Genomic DNA, 15,000 nt, shown 5'->3' on the forward strand with positions numbered 1-15,000 from the left:
TGTAATAGTATCAATGTATGCTTGATATTATTATTATTATACAGTATTTATAAAGTGCCAATAGTTCGCTCAGCGCTGTACATTACAAAGGGGGACAGAACATGTGACAGAACAATACCAATACAATGCAAAACATGAGGGGATCGAGGGCCCTGCTCTTTTGAGCTTACAATCTAGGAGGGAGGGGATGGTGGTACAGGAGGAGATAGCTGTGGGGGATGGAGTGGTAGGAAGAGTGGAGGAGGTCGGCAAGTTAGCAGGGGGTGGGGTAGGCTTCCCTGAAGAGATGGGTTTTCAGGGTGCGCCTAAAGGAGAGGAGAGTAGGTGATAATCTGATGGGTTGGGGCAGGGAGTTCCAGAGGATGGGTGACACCCTGGAGAAGTCCTGGAGGCGGGCATGGGAGGAGGAGACCAGGGAACTAGAGAGAAGGAGGTCTTGTGAGGAGCGGAGTGTGCGTGCTGGGCGGTACTTGGATATTAGGTCGGTGATGTAGTTCGGGGCAGTATGGTGGACAGCTTTGTACATCAGTGTTAGGATTTTAAATTTGATCCGTTGCGCAATCGGAAGCCAGTGGAGGGATTGGCAGAGGGGGGTGGCGGAGAGGGAGCGGTTGGAAAGGTGAATGAGTCTGGCAGCCGTATTCAGGATGGACTGAAGCGGGGATAGCCAGCGGCGAGGCAGGCCAGTGAGGAGGGAGTTGCAGTAGTCGAGTCGTGATATGATGAGGGAGTGGATGAGCTGTTTAGTGGTTTCTGGGGTTAGGAACGTGCGGATTTTGGCGATGTTGCGGAGGTGGAGTCTGCACGGGTTTGTTAAAGATTGGACTTGGGGTTGAAAGGATAGGTTGGAGTCCAGAATGACACCAAGTACTCTGGCCTGCGGGGCGGGTTTGATGGTGGCTTTGTTGGATGTGATGGAGAAGTCAATGGGGGGTGGTGTGCGGGCTGGGGGGAAGACAAGAAACTCGGTTTTGGAGAGGTTCAATTTAAGGAAGTGGAGCGACATCCAGTCTGATATGTCGCTCAGTAGGTGTGTGATTCGGGCTGAGACCAAGGGGGTGAGGTGGGGGGTTGAGAGATAGATTTGTGTGTCGTCGGCATAGAGGTGGTAGTTGAAGCCGTGAGAGTGTATGAGTTGGCCAAGGGAGGAGGTGTAGATGGAGAAGAGAAGGGGCCCGAGGACAGAGCCTTGAGGGACCCCAACAGAGAGGGGGAGTGAGGGGGAGGTGGTAGCATTATAGGTAACGCTGAAAGAGCGTTGTGACAGGTAGGATGAGAGCCAGGAGAGAGCAGAATCTCTGAGGCTGAGGGAGTGTAGTTTTTTGAGGAGGAGGGGGTGGTCGAATGTGTCGAAGGCCGCAGAGGGGTCAAGGAGTAGGAGCACTGAATAGTGGCCATTAGCTTTGGCGGTTAGAAGGTCATTGGAGAGTTTGAGTAAGGCAGTTTCGGTGGAGTGTAGGGGACGGAAGCCGGACTGTAGGGGATCGAGGAGGTTGTTGTCGTTGAGGTGAGAGCATAGGCGGGTGTAGACTAGGCGCTCGAGGAATTTAGATGTAAATGGGAGCAGGGAGATGGGTCTGAGGTTGTTCGGGTCATTGGGGTCCAGGGAGGGCTTTTTAAGTATGGGGGTGATGTGTGCATGTTTCAGAGGGGAGGGGAAAGTGCCTGAGGAGAGGGAGAGATTGAAGATGTGGGTGAGGGAGCGTAGGATGGAGGGGGAAGGAGGTCGTAGGAGTTGTGAGGGGATAGGGTCGAGGGGGCAGGTGGTGAGGTGGGCATCTGGGAGGATCTTGGAGACTTCCTCGATGGTAGTAAGGTCAAAGGTGCGGAGTGTTGGGGGAGCTTCAGTATGAGAAATGTAGAGTGGGGTGGAAGAGGAGGTCAGAGCAGTGGTGGGGCCATGGGAGAGGGGTGATGAGGGGGTAGCTGAGTGAGGGTGAAGGGGGTTGGAGAGAGTTTGAACAGCGACGAAGTCCCTGCGGGTTATGTCGAGGGGGAGGAGGGATGAGGGGGTAGCTGTGTGAGAGGGGACGGGTTGAGAGGGTGTGTGAGTTGGGGCAATGTCCTTGCGAATTGTGTCAATCATGTTTTTGAAGTGAGGGCAGTGAGTGAGGTGCTGGGTGGAGGTGGGGGTGGAGAGAGTAGAGAGTTGAAGGTGGAGAAGAGTCGGCAAGGATTGGAGGAGAGGGCCTTGATGAGGGTCAAGAAGTAGGCCTGTTTGGCAGCATGGAGGGAGGAGGTGTAGGTGTGGAAGGCAGATTTGTAGCGGGTGAAGGCTTGTTGGGATTTGGTTTTGCGCCATAGTCGCTCCAGGGCACGACTGTGTCGTTTGAGGGTTTTGGTGTGATCAGTCTGCCAGGGCTGGAGCGGTCGGGGTCTGATGTTGCGTGTGGTTAAAGGCGCTAGTGAGTCAAGGGCTGTTGACAGCACGTTGTTGTAGGCAGTCATAGCCAAGTCGGGGCAGGACAGGGGGAGGATGCGGTCATGGAGTTGATCAGCTGCAGAGTGGAGGGGGGCAGGGTTAAGGTTGCGGAGGTTACGGCTGGTAGTAGTGTGACATTTGGAGGGGTAGGCGTTGGAGGACGAGGAGAAAGAGAAGGTAAACAGGTTGTGGTCAGAGAGAGGGAAGGGGGTGTTAGTGAGGTTGTGGGGAGCGCAGCGGTTGGAGAAGACAAGATCAAGAATATTACCGTCGGAGTGGGTGGTGGATTGTATGCACTGTGCAAGTGCAAAGGAGGAGGTTAAGTGGAGGAGACGGGCTGTGTCCGGGTTGTCGAGGTTGACAGGGATGTTAAAATCCCCAAGAATGATGGTGGGTATCTCAGAGGAGAGGAAGAAGGGTAGCCAGGAGGAGAAGTCATTCAGGAAGCGGGGTATGGATCCAGGAGGCCGGTATATCACAGCAATCTTCAGGGGGGTTGGGGAGAATAGTCGGACGCAGTGGGCCTCGAAGGAGGAGAAGGATAGGGAGGGGGGGTTTGGGAGGACTCGGAAAGTGCTCTGCGGTGACAGGAGCAGGCCAACCCCACCACCTTTACGACCGTTAGGCCTGGGTGAGTGGGTCCAGGTGAGACCTCCGTAGGAGAGTGCAGCAGGGGAGGTGGAGTCAGTGGGCTGGATCCAGGTTTCCGTGATCGCCAGGAGGAAACAAAGAGGTCGTGGATGGCGGTAAGCTTGTTGCACACCGATCGGGCGTTCAGGAGTGCACATGAAAACGGGGGGGAGATTTTAGGGAGCAGGGGGACAGATACTAAGTTGCGGCGGGACGTGGAGGCGGGAGGGTGTTGTGCGGGTGAGGGAGGTGGTGGAGGGCCAGGATTCGGGGAGATGTCCCCCGCGGTTATGAGGAGGAGAAGGGTGAGAAAGGTGGCATGGGAGCGGGATGTGCAGGAGCGTGAGAAACTCCTAGTGGAGGTGTTGGGGTCAGTGGGAGAGTGGAGTAATAGGAGGAGGTGGTGGGTGCCATAGAGGGGCGAAGGAAGCAGTGAGGACACAATATACAATTGTTTGGGAAGAGCAGAGGGATATAGTGAATGGATTTTGGGAACGGAGGAGAGGAAAATGAGAAGGAGGAGTAGAAGAGGAATTTTGGGGAGGTGAAGAGAGCAATAGTAGGGAGATGATAGCAATGAGGGGGAGATGTACAAGTTTTGGGGTGGAGAAGAGGGGTAAAGAAATGAGATTTGGGAACAGAGGATAGTAATGTGATAAGGAGAAGAGGGGCGTATTATATAAAGGTACACGGAGTGGATCTCAGGTATGTAAGAGTTGTTTCCCAGGGTGATTGCTTGCAGTCTGTCCAGCATGCAGTAGAGTTTCTTGCTGTTGTGTCTTCCTGCTGCTTAACCCCTTTGCGCCGGCAGCACACAAATGTGCGGCCACCCGGCGTCTGGGCTTAGACGCCGAGCGGCCGCACATTTGCGTCCATGTAACTAAATACATATGTGCTGAGAACGCGCGCCCTGCGCGCTCCCAGCACACATGTGTGGTACTCACGGAAAGGTCCCGGTCCGCTCTTTCGAACGGGACCTTTCCCGATCATGTGACCGCCGTGACGCGTCATCACGGCGGTCACATGATTCCTAAACCACGCCCCAACCGCCCCGCCTCCCGGCGTCTGAATCTCTTAAAGGGCCGGGAGGCATCGGCGGGAAGGGGTTAAGTTCTCCTGCTTTAGTTCAACTGCTGTGTTTAACTGCTTCGCACTCTTTCAAAGCCGCACTCAATCTGAAGCAGCACCCCCCATATATTGTTACAATGTTACCTTCATGTAACTCATCCTCACCCAGGGGCGGACTCGGGGTGGACTGACAACTCATGGGGCCCCCGGGCAATAGGGGATCATGGGGCCCCTGTGTCCTTGCCCAAACTTAAAAAAGCCTATGAAAAAGGTACCAGGAGCATCTCATGGGGCCCCCTACTGACCCCAGGCCTTCGGGCAGTGCCCGAGTTTCCAAATGGTCAGTCCGCCCCTGGGCGGACTGACCATTTGGAAACTCGGGCACTGCCCGAGGGCCCGGGGTCAGTAGGGGGCCCCATGATAGGTATCTTTTTCATAGGCTTTTTAGAGTTTGGGCAAGGACACAGGGGCCCCATGATCCCCTATTGCCCGGGGGCCCCATGAGTTGTCAGTCCCCCCCTGTCCTCACCATTTCAAATCTGTCACATCCGGAGTCAATTCTTTTCAATGATTTCGCCATGGAATTTGTGAAAATGACCAGTTCAAAGGCTTATGCAGGCCATAGATGGGTCGTTAATCGTCCGATTTTCGTACCGTGAGTGGATTAGTTCGTCGGCCGCTTTTCGTGTATTTTGCACTTTTAGATTATCGGTTCTGTTGTGAAATTTGTGGCCGATTTGGACGATCGGCCGATTTTCCCGGCAATGATGGCCAAATCAGACGATCGTTTTAACAATAAAAAAATCTGCGCTTGAGCCGTGACCTGAAAGGGACAGAAGTCATGGGGTGAACTTTATGATTTAGTCGGACGATTTTTTTATTCGTTGGTGGTAACATCGGCCGAACGAACGATTTTTCGTTTATCGTTCGAAAAATCGGCCGATGTTCGACCCGTCTATGGCCTGCATTAGTCACCGGGTCAAGATGCTGCGATTTATAATTGTGCGATTTCAGGTGCAATTTCTAGAGACTTCATTGCGACTTGTAAGGATTTTAAACGATTTCTTACGATTTGCAGTGCGATTTTCATTATAGTCTATGTATGTGCAGTTTCAAATCGTGCGATTACAGAAGACTACACTGCGACTTGTGAAGATTTTCAACGATTTCTTGCAATTTGCAGTGCGATTTTCATGAAATTGCAATAAACGGCAGAAAAAAGTCATGCAATAACTAGTGTAAAAATCGCACTGCAGAAAATCGCACATGTTAAGACACTGACATTCATTAGATGTGATTTCAGGTGCGATTTCAATTTGCAAATCGCACTGCTATGCCCGGGCACTTAGTCACCAGTCACACTGCTGCGATTTAAAATCATGTGATTACTGAAGACTATATTGAGACTTGTGAAGATTTTCAACGATTTCTTGCAATTTGCAGTGCGATTTTCATTATATTCTATGTATGTGAAATTGCAACGGCAGAAAAAAGTCACGCAATAACTATTGTAAAAATCGCACTGCAGCAAATCGCACTGCAGAAAATCGCACAGGTTAAAACACTGACATTCATTTGGATGCGATTTCAGGTGCGATTTCAATTCGCAAATCGCACCGCTATTCCCGGGCACTTAGTTATTGATCACACTGCTGTGATTTAAAATCATGTGATTATTGAAGACTATATTGCGACTTGTGAAGATTTTCAACGATTTCTTACGATTTGCAGTGCGATTCTCATTATAGTCTATGTATGTGCAATTTCAAATCGTGCGATTACAGAAGACTACACTGCGACTTGTGACGATTTTCAACAATTTCTTGCGATTTGCAGTGCGATTTTCATTATAGTCTATGTATGTGCAATTTCAAATCGTGCGATTACGGAAGACTACACTGCAACTTGTGAGGATGTTAAACAATTTCTTACGATTTGCAGTGCGATTTTCATTATAGTCTATGTATGTGCAGTTTCAAATCGTGCGATTACAGAAGACTACACTGCGACTTGTGAAGATTTTCAACGATTTCTTGCAATTTGCAGTGCGATTTTCATTATATTCTATGTATGTGAAATTTCAATAAACGTCAGAAAAAGGTCATGCAATAACTAGTGTAAAAATCGCACTGCAGAAAATTGCACATGTTAAAACACTGACATTCATTAGATGTGATTTAAATTCGCAAATTGCACCACTATTCCCGGGCACATAAACGGCAGAAAAAAGTCACGCAATAACTAGTTTAAAAATCGCACTGCAGAAAATCGCACATGTTAAAACACTGACATTCATTAGATGCGATTTCAGGTGCGATTTACATTCGCAAATCGCACCGCTATTCCCGGGCACTTAGTTATTGGTCAGACTGCTGCGATTTAAAATTACTGAAGACTATATTGCAACTTGTGAAGATTTTCAACGATTTCTTGCAGTTTGCAGTGCGATTTTCATTATATTCTATGTATGTGAAATTGCAATAAACGGCAGAAAAAAGTCACGCAATAACTAGTTTAAAAATCGCACTGCAGAAAATCGCACATGTTAAAACACTGACCTTCATTAGATGCGATTTTAGGTGCGATTTCAATTCGCAAATCGCACCGCTATTCCCGGGCACTTAGTTATTGGTCACACTGCTGCGATTTAAAATCATGTGATTACTGAAGACTATATTGCGACTTGTGAAGATTTTCAACAATTTCTTGCAATTTGCAGTGCGATTTCCATTATATTCCTTGTATGTGAAATTGCAACGGCAGAAAAAAGTAACGCAAGAACTAGTTTAGAAATCGCGCTGCAGCAAATCGCATGTATTAAGACACTGACATTCACATTCATTAGATGCGATTTCAATTCACAAATCGCACCACTATTCCCGGGCACTTAGTCACACCACTGCAATTTAAAATCATGCGATTACTGAAGACTATATAGCGACTTGTGAAGATTTTCAATGATTTCTTATGATTTGCAGTGCGATTTCCATTGTATTCTATGTATGTGAAATTGCAATAAACGGGAGAAAAAAATTCATGCAAGAACTAGTTTAGAAATCGCACTGCAGCAAATCGCACATGTTAAGACACTGACATCTATTAGATGTACTTAGTCACCAGTCACACCGCTGTGATTTAAAATCATGCGATTTCTAAAGACTATATTGCGACTTGTGAACATTTTTAACGATTTCTTGCGATTTGCAGTGCGATTTCCATTATATTCTATGTATGTGAAATTGCAATAAATGACATAAAAAGTAATGCAAGAACTACTTTAGGATTTGTGCTGCAGCAAATCGCACATGTTAAGACACTGATATTCACATTCATTAGATGCGATTTCAATTCCCAAATCGCACCGCTATGCCCGCGCACTTAGTCATGAGTCACACCACTGCGATTTAAAATTGTGCGATTACTAAAGACTTTATTGCGACTTGTGAAGATTTTCAATGATTTCTTACAATTTGCAGTGTGATTTCCATTGTATTCTGTGTATGTGAAATTGCAACGGCAGAAAAAGTCATGCAAGAACTAATTTAGAAATCGTGCTGCAGCAAATCGCACGTTAAGACACTGATATCCATTAGATGCAATTTCAGGTGCAATTTCAATTTGCAAATCGCACCGCTATGCTTGAGCACTTAGTCACCAGTCACACCGCTGTGATTTAAAATCATGCGATTACTGAAGACTATATTGTGACTTGTGAAGATTTTCAATGATTTCTTGCGATTTGCAGTGCGATTTTCATTATATTCTATGTATGTGAAATTGCAACGGCAGAAAAAGTCATCCAAGAACTACTTTATAAACCGCACTGCAGCAAATCGCACACATTAATACACTGACATTCATATTCATTGTATTCTATGTATGTGAAATTGCAACGGCAGAAAATGTCATCCAAGAACTACTTTATAAATTGTGCTGCAGCAAATCGCACACATTAAGACACTGATATTCACATTCATTCTATGCCATTTCAGGTGCAATTTCAATTCGCAAATCGCACAGCTATTCCCGAGCACTTAGTCACCAGTCACACTGCTGCGATTTAAAATTGTGCGATTTTAAAGTCCAGTAATAGGTACATGGTCTCACTCTGCTCTGCACATGCTCAGTTGCTCTCCATTTTTGGCATTGTACTGAAACTCAGAGCCACTAGAGGTTGGTCTGCTGACAGCCTAAAGATTTACTGCTGCTCAGAGGCTCTGGGCTTCAGCAAAATGGCCGCCTCCAGCAAAGAGGATACAGGAACAATGCTGGAGGTGATTTACAGAACACATTCATTTTGGTGGCATTATTATTATTGTAGAATGTACTGATGAGCCGAACACTCCCCCCTGTTCGGTTTGTGGTCGAACATTCAAACCAGGGGCGGACTGACCATTTGGAAACTCGGGCTCAGCCCAAGGGCCCGGGGTCAGTAGGGGGCCCCATGAGATGCCCCTGGTACCTTTTTCATAGGCTTTTTTGAGTTTGGGCAAGGACACAGGGGCCCCATGATCCCCTATTGCCCGGGGGCCCCATGAGTTGTCAGTCCGCCCCTGATTCAAACCTAACAAAAGTTCGACCATTAACATCGAACCGGGACTATTCACTAAGAGGTATCTGAGTATGTGATCAGATACCACCGCATGGCTACTAAAATACGGCATGAGTTCTATAATGAAGTCGTGGTATTTCAGCAGTGAAGACATTCTTTCATCCAATCACGTTCCTCGATAGAAACAAATGTAAAATATCCAATTTGGGAGTCCAAAATTAATTTACAAAGCCATGCACACAAGTGACCCCAGAGCAAGCAGCTTGCTGTGGTGGCACTCGGCAGGGGGGAGGAGTGGACTGCACCGGCAGGGGGAACCCAGAACAGGAGGATCATGTTTATCATTTTAAAAATATATATTTTTACCTTTAGAATCACTTTAACCCCTTCACGCAGGCGCCTCCCAGCCCTTTAAGGGTTTCAGAAGCCGGGAGGCGGGGTTTAGGATCATGTGACCACCGTGATGGCTGTCACATGATCAGGAAATCAGAGGAGATTGGGACCTTTCCGTAGGTACCAGACGTGTGCTGGGAGCGAGCAGGGCGCGCACTCTCAGCACATATGTTCTTTTTTAATAGAACACAAATGTGCAGCCGCTCGGCGTCTAGGCCCAGACGCCGGGAGACCACCCATTTGCGTTCGGCCGGCGTGAAGAGGTTAAATAGTTTGTTTGGGCTAGGACCATCCTGTTCCCAGGACAATGTGCTGCTCATCCATTCATAAGAAGCCTTGTATTTTATGAAGGAATACATGACTTCTGATTAGTTGAGATGGAGAAGTGGGCAGATGACATCACAATCTCAGAGCAATCAGAGGAAAGCTTCTGTTTATTCAAAAAGAAACAAGGCTTCCTGTGAATCTGTCAGGAATGGACTCGCCAATGGTGGTGGGACTCACCTGCCTTGTGGGCTGCAGTACCAGGGCTGGCCAGCAACCAGAAGCTCACTCCTGCAGTCAGCCATCACCTGAGGCTGATTTCAGGAGGTGTATTTAAGGAATGGCCAGACCTGCAGTCAGTGTCTTGGTGTATGTTTCCCATGAGCCCCTATACCTGCATCCTGTCTGCTTCCTGCCTGATTCCTGATTCTGCTTGATCCTGACTCTGTATGAACTCCGCCTGTCGTGACCTCGGCTATTCCTTACCACTCTCCAGCCTGCTCCTTTGGTACCTTGTCTGCCTGATTGTTCCTGACCCGGCCCGACTGACTACGCTCTGCCTACTCCTTTGTGTCTTGTCTGCCTGATGGTTCCTGACCCGGCCCGCCTGACCACTCCACCTCACCAGCCCTGACTGCTCTCGTCTGTGTACATTCCGTTATCAGTTGGAGGTTTGGTTTGTTATATTGTACGTTTTATATTTGTGTATAGCCTTTAATAAATGATATTGTTACACCATACTTGAGCCTGTGTCAGTCCACGCATCTCTGGTTTTACCGGGAGCCCTGACAGAATCGCTGAGATTTCAGTTTAATTCTGGGAACAGGATGGGTGAGTCCCTGTACTGCTGCATACTGAATGTAGCTAAGACAACATGTAGTTTATAATATGCTCCTAGCTGGCATATCCCTTAGCCACAGGGGGGCCCTCCTTTGCAAAATCACATATATACGCCCACACAGGGGATCGCTTTTGCTCTGAACTGTCACAGCAGAAGCTGATCTGTGAGTCCTTATGAACAGATGTTCACCGGTGCCCACCAATCGTCAGGCAGGGAGGAGGAACAGAGCTCTGTCTATGTTTATATAGGCAGAGCTCTGTTCTGACAGGGGGGAGTGATTGATTGTGTGTACCTACAGAGCTGGGAACACGATCTATCACTTCCACTTGTACCAGCACCACCTAGTGTACACCAAGCACATAGCTAGGCACACACTAAACCCTTTGATCACCCTAGATGTTAACCCCTTCTCAACCAGTGTGATTAGTACAGGGATAAGTGTATATTTTTAGCACTGATCACTCTATTAGTGTCACTGGTTCCCACAAAGTGTCAATTAGTGTAAAGATGTCCACCACAATATCGCAGTCCCGCTATAAGTCACTGATTAAAAAAATGCCCCCCGAAGTAGATCCAACGTCCATCACGATGCCCGCCGCCCAAAAAAAGAAAAAAAAAAACCTCCGCTCACGACGTTGGCTCCCGTCGACTGACAGCTGCGTTGCGATGATAGCTCTTACTGTATATACTGTCATGATGTCACAAGGTGGGGGGTTTCACCCCGCCACCTTGTGACATCATCACGCGCTGTGATTGGTCAAAGCATTGCACCTGACCTGCGGGCAGGTGCATTGCTTTGACCAATCACAATGCACTGTCAGGGTGCAGTGCTTTGTGGGGAACAGCAAACATGCCCAAACACACGAACGGCCAATGTTTGAGTCGAACTTAGGTTTGATTCGAACACGAAGCCCATTCCTAGTCAAGACCAGGGGCGGACTGACCATTTGGAAACTTGGGCACTGCCTGAGGGCCCGGGGTCAGTAGAGGGCCCTATGAGATGCCCCTGATACCTTTTTCATAGGCTTTTTTGAGTTTGGGCAAGGACACAGGGGCCCCATGATCCCCTATTGCCCGGGGGCCCCATGAGTTGTCAGTCCACCCCTGGTCAAGAGCAAGCTTGGTCAGTACAGGACACAGGGAACAACTGAGGACCGGTCAGCACTCACAGTGAGCAAGACCATCTCTTAAATAGCCGTCTGGTGCCAGAAACTATGGGCCCGCTTCCACATACATGCACATGCGTGTACGCATTCCTTCACGCATTTGCGCACCTATGCTTATTTCCATTAACGATGTGCCTATGCTCATTTCTATGAGCGATGATATGCCCATGCGCAAATCTATGCACCATTCACCGTACTGGAACTCCCTTACAATGTCCCACGTATCTAAACAGTCCCTACAGGTTATTTAGACAGTGACAGATCCAGGCTGGGAAGGGGTTAATTCTGCACTTTGCTGTTCCCGGGCTTTTTGGCCCCAGTCTATCTGCCTAGTATTACAGAAAGAGGAAGAATGGGGTCTGGAGGTTCTCGTCTCAAAAAAATGCTGTGATTACTGTCAGTGTCGGCACAAGGTCATCCAGTGCCCAGGGCAAAGATGCCAAACTGTGCCCCTCCACCCCGGTTCATGATTTTCAAGCTTCGGGGATCCAACACCTAGCAGCCACTCGCTTGACAAAATCACTGCCAAAGTCAATGCTCCTGTCAGCCTTGTAACAGAAGCAAGGCGCCCCCATCCCAACAGCAAACCATAGTGCCCAGGGCAGCCACCCCTTTTCTCAGCCCTGATTACTGTAGAGGAGGACTACTGCACCTTGCAGGCCACCGGAAAGTACTGGGAGTCCAGAGACCTACCATTTCTGAAGAACATCAGACATGGACTACTACGTTATGGAGGTATAACCGGACAGCCTAATAGAATTAATTAGGGGACACTCTAATGCACGGGTGTCAAACTGGTGGACCTCCAGCTGTTGCCAAACTACAGGTCTCATGAGGCACTGCAAGATTGACAGTTACAATCATGACTCCCAAAGGCAGAGGCATGATGGGACTTGTAGTTTGGCAACAGCTGGAGGGTCACCAGTTCGACACCCCTGCTCTAATGTATTTGTTCATGTTGGACTGCATTATCAAAGTATTCACAGTAAGTAAAAGTTGCATCAACTTTCTTAAGCCTGGTCTGAAGTCATCTAAAGGGGTGCATGATGGTTCTGGGCGTATGAAAGAACTAGGGTAGCACAAGGTACATTGCAGGGAAGTGTAGTACGTGGCCTTCATGAAGAGCCCTCCGGTAGCAAGGGGGTTGGCATTCTGGTTCCCTCCACAGAGATCGGCCTCATGTAGAACCCGCATTACAGAGACCTTTGCGTGGCTACATGGTATGAGAAGGAAGGAGTTGTACGCATAAGATCCTTATGGCTATGGAAGGAACTGATCCTCCGGGGTTCTTGGAAAAATGGGAAAAGGAGCTTGGAACAGAATTGAATGCACAGCAATGGAATAAAGTTTTCAAATTAACACACGAGGTGACGAATATGAGCACAGTGGAGATGAACTATAAATGTTTAACTAGATAGTATATCATACCAAATGTAGCCTACAGGCAACAAGTAGATACTTCACCTCTGTGCTGGAGAGGATGTGGAAAAAGGGGTACAATGGCACATATATGGTGGGGCCAGGGGTGGACTGACCATTTGAGCACTCAAGCACTGTCCTAGGGCTTGGGGTCAACAGGGGGCCCCATAAAATGCCCCTGGTACTTTTTTATGCTTTTTTGGGTGTGCTTTGAGTGTGGGCAAGGATACAGGGGCCCCATGATCCCCTATTGCCCGGGGGCCCCATGAGTTGTCAGTCCACCCTGGGTGGGGTTGCCCAAAAATCCAGGATTACTGGAGGGAAATAATCCAATACATCCAGGAAATATGTGGAATGACTGTACAGAGAGGTCAGTGGAGGTGTTTATTTTATAACTTTGAACCTTCAGCAAAATGATATAAAAACCGGGTACTTTATCACTTGATTTGTGCGGCTAAGGGTTTGATTCCCAAGTTCTGCCAGGTTCCAGAAGCACCAAGAATGAACGAATGGATAAATAGTGTTGAAAATATCTGTAGGATGGAGGAGCTATGTCCCATGGAGGAAGATAAAATGGAAAAATCCAGGAAAATGTGGTGTAGTTGGCTGAAATTTGAATCTTCTGAAAGATATATGGAACTGGCCGGAATTGAGGGGGAAGTCTAGAAGTCAGGAGAGAGCCTTAATTGAGAATTCGGGAAAGAGCCGCATCAGAGATACAGTACATGGTAGGGTTGCCCGAAAATCCAGGATTACTGGAGGGAAATAATCCAATACCTTCAGGAAATATGTGGAATGACTGTACAGAGAGATCCATGGAGGTGTTTATTTTATTACTTTGAACCTTCAGCAAAATTATATAAAAATAGGGTACTTCATCACTTAATTAGTGTGGCTAAGGGTTTGATTCCCAAGTTCTGCCAGGTTTCCAAAGCACCAGGAATGAATGAATGGCTAAATAGAGTTGAAAATATCTATAGGATGGAGGAGCTTTGTCACATGGAGGAGAATAAAATGGAAAAATTCGGGAAACGTGGTGTTGTTGGCTGAAATTTAAATCCTCTGACAGATATATGGAACTGGTGGGATTTGAGGGGGAAGTCTACAAGTCAGGAGAGAGCCTTGAGAATCTGAGAGAGAGCAGCATCAGAGATACAGTACATGGTGAGGTTGCCCAAAAATCCAGGATTACTGGAGGGAAATAATCCAATACATTCAGGAAATATGTGGGATGACTGTACAGAGAGATCCGTGGAGGTGTTTATTTTATAACTTTGAACCTTCAGCGAAATTATATAAAAATAGGGTACTTCATCATTTGATTAGTGCGGCTAAGGGTCTGATTCCCAAGTTCTGCTAGGTTCCTGAAGCACCAAGAATGAACGAATGGATAAATAGAGTTGAAAATATCTGTAGGATGGAGGAGCTATGTCACATGGAGGAGAATAAAATGGAAAAATCCAGGAAAACGTGGTGTAGTTGGCTGAAATTTGAATCTTCTGAAAGATATATGGAACTGGCCGGAATTGAGGGGGAAGTCTAGAAGTCAGGAGAGAGCCTTAATTGAAAATCAAAGAGAGAGCAGCATCAGAGATAGATAAATATGAGAGAAGATATAGGTCAGGAAAGAGGATGTGAATGGGGTAAATAGGTTGGGGGGAGGGTGGAAGAGTGGGCTGGGGTGGGGGCAGACTGACTATTTGGAAACTCGGGCACTGCCCGAGGGCCCGGGGTCAGTAGGGGGCACTATGAGATGTCCCGGGTACCTTTTCATAGACTTTTTTGAGTTTGGGCAAGGACACAGGGTCCCCATGATCCCCATGAGTTGTCAGTCCACCCCCTGGGTGGGGGTAATATTGGGGTAATATTGGGGTAATATTGGGGTAAATGGAAATATGTATGCGCAAAATATTTTTGCAAATGTGTTGTTGTTCTTTTTATATTGGAAAATCAAATAAAAGTTTAAATAAATAATAAAAAAAACAAGTGTACTCATGAGGTCCATACTGTGTGCATGGTGGGACCCCATTCTGTCACCGGGAGTAAGGTGAGAGAGGTACGCTGGACTGGAGGAGAGTGCACGGGCTCCGCGGTGTCCCTCCTAAATGCAACGTACATCAGGCAACAGTGTGGACTGCACTTGGGGAACTGCCTCAATATTTGATTCGCCCATGGATGCAGTCCCTGCTTGGTCCAGGTATGGATGAGCGCGTTCATGGTGAAAGGTACCCCCATAAGTAGCCCT

Source organism: Staurois parvus, unplaced genomic scaffold, assembly GCF_062004578.1.
Source record: "Staurois parvus isolate SC_StPar_1 unplaced genomic scaffold, SC_StPar_1.0 ptg000782l, whole genome shotgun sequence".
Lineage (NCBI taxonomy): Eukaryota > Metazoa > Chordata > Amphibia > Anura > Ranidae > Staurois > Staurois parvus.